Source organism: Schistocerca serialis, chromosome 5 (genome assembly GCF_023864345.2).
Source record: "Schistocerca serialis cubense isolate TAMUIC-IGC-003099 chromosome 5, iqSchSeri2.2, whole genome shotgun sequence".
NCBI classification, from domain to species: domain Eukaryota; kingdom Metazoa; phylum Arthropoda; class Insecta; order Orthoptera; family Acrididae; genus Schistocerca; species Schistocerca serialis.
The window spans coordinates 764,457,083-764,463,082 of NC_064642.1; positions in this window are offsets into that span (position 1 = coordinate 764,457,083).

Sequence of the window (6,000 nt, forward strand, 5' to 3'; positions counted from 1 at the left end):
CAGTTTACTTGATTTCTAATAGAACCTTGGTTCGATTACCGTTTGTCTTGCTACTGCTTCCTTTTAATAGAAATCCGTAGGGAAACAAAAATCAGTCCCATATATTTACATTAAACACCATCACGATAGCGAAACTCCTTTCAAGGGAATAATATTATCGGCATATTAGTAATTTAATAATAACAGTGTTAAACGTGGCTTTTCCCTTGACAGGACTAGTTGTGCTGTTGGGAGAAGAATGTTATAGCGTCAGAAAGCCATTGCACTGGCGGCACTGTGGCCTCAAGCTGCATCACACTGGCATTTACATTGGAGTCTGGCATCATGTTGGCGTTGTGATGGTGTCATGCTGAAGTCACACAGGCGTCGTGTTGGCAGTGCAGCAATCCCATCATCGTGATGGCGTCATGTTGGCTTGATGGCGTCACTCATACATTGGCATCATGACGATGCCTTACAAGCGGCACGCACCTGTGTATCTTGGCATAAATGTTTCATAGAACAAAAAAATGACGTCATAGCATGTTCTGCAAAGTGTTAGTCGAGTGGCACCAAGCTCGAAAACAGACAATTGGTAGGAGTTCAGAGCTGGAAATTGGGGAAATCGGTAGATACGTCAAAATACAGATGTACTACCTAAAAAATTTACCCCATTATGTGGAGTGTGTGGCGTAAATGCAGAAAAAGATGGATGCAATGTAAATAACTAACTACCCGACGTTAAGTGTAGCTTTTCACCAACAATGTAAAATATTGCAGTGGTGCATACGTCGCAATGTGGGCTCATTACCCACCACTTTGCCTGTGATAGCCATGTTATACTTACTGGTAAGTGATGAGGTTCTCCACTGCATTGTTTGTTAAAGGTGAGCACATGGATGACTGCTTGACATGTTGTGATTCACCTATGTCACACTGCAGCCATAGTCACAACCATCTGCAACCCAAAGAGCTCTAATCCAGTACTGGACCAGGACATGGAGATGTTCCATGACTTAGCAGACTTATGCATCGAGTTTGTTTCAGCTGCCAAGCAATGTAATTTTAGATTGTAAATTATACACACAAACACACACACATACACACTCACACACACACACACACACACACACACACACACACACAAAAATGGCTCTGAGCACTATGGGACTTAACAGCTGTGGTCATCAGTCCCCTAGAACTTAGAACTACTTAAACCTAACTAACCTAAGGACATCACACACATCCATGCCCGAGGCAGGATTCGAAACTGCGACCGTAGCAGTCGCGCGGCTCCGGACTGCGCGCCTAGAACCGCGAGACCACCGCGGCCGGTGTGTGTGTGTGTGTGTGTGTGTGTGTGTGTGCCGGCCGCGGTGGTCTCGCGGTTCTAGGCGCGCAGTCTGTATATATACGAGGGCGGTTCAGAAAGTAACCTCCGATTGGTCACAGTGCGGGTTGTGGGGGGAGTAGCGACGCCATCTGTGCGTTCACGCACTCAACAGGTCAGTCGGCATTAGTGATGGGCTAAACTGCGATTTTCCGATATCAGTGATTTCTGTGAATGCTACTTTTCAGTATCTGTTATTCTTAACTGTGATTTGTCGCAGTTAAGAGTCGCAGTTATGGAACCTAAGTCGCGTATCCCTCCGCCACTGCTATTTCTGCTACTTCCGCGATTTCTGCGACTTCTGCTACTTCTGCGCCTTCTGCGATTTCTGCTACTTCTGTGATTTCTGTGACTTCTGCTACTTCTGCGATTTCTGTGACTCCTGCGATTTCTGCGACGTACCACCGTATGAAAAAGTTACATCTGTCCACACAGAAAATTGCATCTCAACAAACCTGTCATTGGTAAGTATGTTTTACGTTTATTCTTGTGTTGGCTTTAATTTTGTATTAAAGAAACAACTGTGAAAATATTAATAGTGTAATTAATATGTAAGTAGCCGCACAGTACCGTAATAGTTCGTGTTTAGAAAATGAATTCTAACATATTGTTATGTTCATAGATTCCTGAACTACATTTCAGTCACTCAGTAAAGTGATAATTCAAAATATTATTGTCAACAGATCTGAAGAAATTGCCAGTCTTTAGACCGTTTTCGTCAGACGAGAGGTTAGTTTCTAAGCGTTTTGATGGACTTAATTAGTTCAGTGAGATCGTTCTTGCGAATGTGATATAGCAAATATTAGCAAATGTGATATAGCAAATATTAGCAATCTACTCTGTCAATTATATTGCTAGTAATTAGTGACAGCAAAAATTGTTTAATAATCCTTGTGTTTTTGCAGACGCAGTTCTGACTGATTACTGGTTGCTGTACATATCTATCCACATCAAGGCTGTTGAGAGAGACTCGTGAAGATTCAAGACAGCTCTTAGAGGATTTGCAGTTTAAAAGTGAAATAATTATGAAATAAGTCTGTGACTGATTAAAGTGTTTTATTGAAGTTGTTGTGCGATTTTAAAGGAATAATAAATGTTAAATACATTGAGTGAATAATAAAAATCTCATTTTCCACATGTTAAGCCGTCGTACACCCGTAATTTTCCGCCACTTATTTATTGGTAAACACTTGTTGGATACCGACGTGCCGCCCCCCCCCCCCCCTTTCTCCACAATCTTGGTGTGACACTGACCTGTAACATATCCCGAAGTCTACAATATGCATTTTGAGGCTGTTGATATGAAAGTGGGAAGTACAGATCTTCCAGTTAAATCAGGAATAGCTTAAGTGCATTACTTGAAAGTGACACAGGAAAAGCTTACTTATGTGGGTGGTAGTAGTGTCGGCAAAAAGTTCTTGTGTGTGAAGTTGCCATGTAGAACACCAGGTGTAAAACTTTTCTCCCGAGTCTTGAACTGTGTCGGAACAAAAGTGAGGCATTCATATGACTGTTTTCATTTCTCTACACTTATACAGATGTCTGAGTTCTGCTGTGTTAACATTGCAAAGTCCTGTAGGCATGTGGAGTATTAACCAAAACTGTCATATTGGAAGCAGAATCAAACACATTTGTTAAGTTACTTGATATTTTCAGGAGAAAAAGGCAATGTTGCTTCTTATTAATATAATACATTCAGAGTCACAGCAGTATTTGACCAACCATAACTGATGCTGAATGTGCATGTCGTCATATAATATGAAGGGCTTATTTCAATAGTGGTACTAGTTCATTACCTACACTTTTCTGTCTATAATGCTTCTGAAATTAGTGATCCAAACAAACATAAATAAAGGTTCATCTCTAGCAAGAAGCCATATGCTTGAATATTTCTGGTATCTCAACTGCAGATTTTTCAGCACTCATTTAACTTTACGACTCTATATCTCAAAATTAACAAAAATTGACTTGTACCACTATTGAAATAAGCCCTTCATATGCACACACAGCACATCGATCTCGTGAGGCACAAGGCTCTCATAACGAAGTACTTACGTCGGTCAACAGATGACACTAGGAAAAGTATGTTAACTGCGCTTTTTAGTTGCTACTTGCGACTCTTAGTTGCGATTTGTCACAGAAATCGCAGTTTGACTCGGTAGCGAATAGCGTAGTATGAACTTTGCTCAACAGTGGCAGTGCTAACTGCGCTTTTTAGTTGCTACTTGCGACTCTTAGTTGCGACTTGTCACGGAAATCGCAGTTAGACTTTATAGCGTACCGCAGAGATGGACGTAGTACGAACTTCGCCCAACAGATGCCACTGTTAACCGCGCTTTTTAGTTGCTACTTGCGACTCTTAGTTGCGACTTGTCACTGAAATCGCAGAAAGCAGTGCTAAATTCGACCAATAGATGGCTCACGTCTTTGAATGGAAATACTACTTGCGACTGCTAACTGTCACTGAAATCGCAGTTAGATTCTGTAAAGTTGCTACTGTGATATCTGTGACTTCTCAGTCACTGCGATTTCTAACAGATACGCGATTTCCTGCCCACCACTAGTCGGCATCAAGCCGTGGTCGAGTGAACGTCGTACTTGCGCTAGTTTAGTTTTTGTGGCAGTTTGAAATGTGTGCTGCAATAGAAAACCCCGCCAAATGTGAAGTGCGTGCTGTCATAAGGTTTTTTACAGCCAAAGGATATTCTGCAGCAGCTATTCATCGTGAGCTTTGTGCCGTGTACGGACCAAGAGTTATGAGTGAAGGAGTTGTCCGTGAATGGGTACGTTTATTTAAAAGTGGACGAGAAAACGTTCATGATGAAGAGAGGAGTGGTAGACCATCATTGGTGACTGACGAACTCGTTCAGACAGTTGATGCAAAAGTTCGTGAAAATCGACGTTTCTCAATGTCGGAGTTGTCTACTGGTTTTCCACAGATTTCTAAGACTCTCTTGTACGAGATAGTGACAGCAAGATTGGGTTACCGTAAGTTCTGTGCACGATGGGTGCCCAAAATTCTTACCGACCACCACAAAACTCAAAGAATGGCCTCTGCATTAGACTTTCTGTCACGTTATGAGGACGAAGGAGAACCATTGTTAAACAGAATCGTGACCGGTGACGAAACCTGGATTAAGTACGTGAACCCTGAGACAAAAGAACAATCAAAGATGTGGGCATATTCAAATTCGCCTACCAAACCAAGAAAAGCCTCGCAAGATTTTTCTGCCAGAAAACTGATGGCAACGGTGTTTTGGGATGCCAAAGGGGTGTTGTTGGTTGAATTCATCGAACGTGGTACGACCATTAATCAAGACATGTACTGTGAAACAATAAAAAAGTTACGACGGGCTATACAGAACAAACGCCGTGGTATGCTCACTTCCGGTATCGTTTTTTTGCACGATAACGCCCGTCCTCACTCTGCTCGCAGAACAACGGCCCTTCTTGAGTCCTTCAAGTGGGACGTTATCAACCATCCCCCTTACAGCTCAGACCTGGCACCAAGTGATTATCACCTCTTCATGCATTTGAAGAAATGGCTCGGGTCACAGCGGTTTGATGACGACGAAGAGCTCAAAGATGCGGTCACAGGCTGGCTCCAGGCACAAGCGGGTGATTTTTATGCAGAAGGAATTTCAAAGCTTGTGAAGAGATACGATAAGTGCCTCAATCGCTATGGAGACTATGTAGAAAAATAGTGCAAAGATGTAGTTGTAAGATGTATATATTAAAATATTTTTATTTAACTTGGTGTATTTTTTTAAATCAACCGGAAGTTACTTTCTGAACGGCCCTCGTATATATATATATATATATATATATATATATATATATATATACTGCTGGCCACCGTAAATGCAACACCAAGAAAGACAAGAGGTAGCACAACAAAATTTATTTTGTAGATAACATTTGACCAAGTATCAAATGATTACGTTTACAGACGTCTGTGACACGTGGTTTCTGCCAGAATCAGTAGCCAGCCAGAGTAGCCACCATTGTTGGAGATCACCGCTGCCACACGTCTCGGCATTGAGTCAAAGAGACGTTGGATGTGTTCCTGGGGTACAGCAGCCCAAGCAGCTTCCACACGTTGCCAAAGATCATCTGGTGTGGCAGCTGGGGATGTAATCTGGGTCACTCGTTGAGCAACCATGGACCACATGTTTTCTATCGGCGAAAGATCCGGAGAGCGAGCCGGCCGGGAAGCAATTCAATCTGGTTATTGACGAAGAACCTTTGGACAATGCGTGCAACGTGTGGTCGCGCATTATCCTGTTGAAATATGGCTGTGGCCGAGCCCTGAAGGTAAGGAAGGACAACTGGCTCCAGCACCTCGGATATGTAGCGCCGGCTATTTAAAGTACCGGCAATGCGTACTAGAGGCGTGCGAGAGTAATATCCAATACCGCCCCCATACCATAATACCCGGTGCAAGACCAGTGTGGCGGTGCATAATGCAGCTGTCCAGCATCCTCTCTCCACGGTGTCTCCACACTCGAATCCGACCATCGTGCTGCTGCAGACAGAAGCGTGCCTCGTCAGTAAAAACAACGTCATTCCATTCTGCCGTCCACATCCGTCTGTCATCACACCATTTGCAACGGAGACGTCTGTGGTTCTGC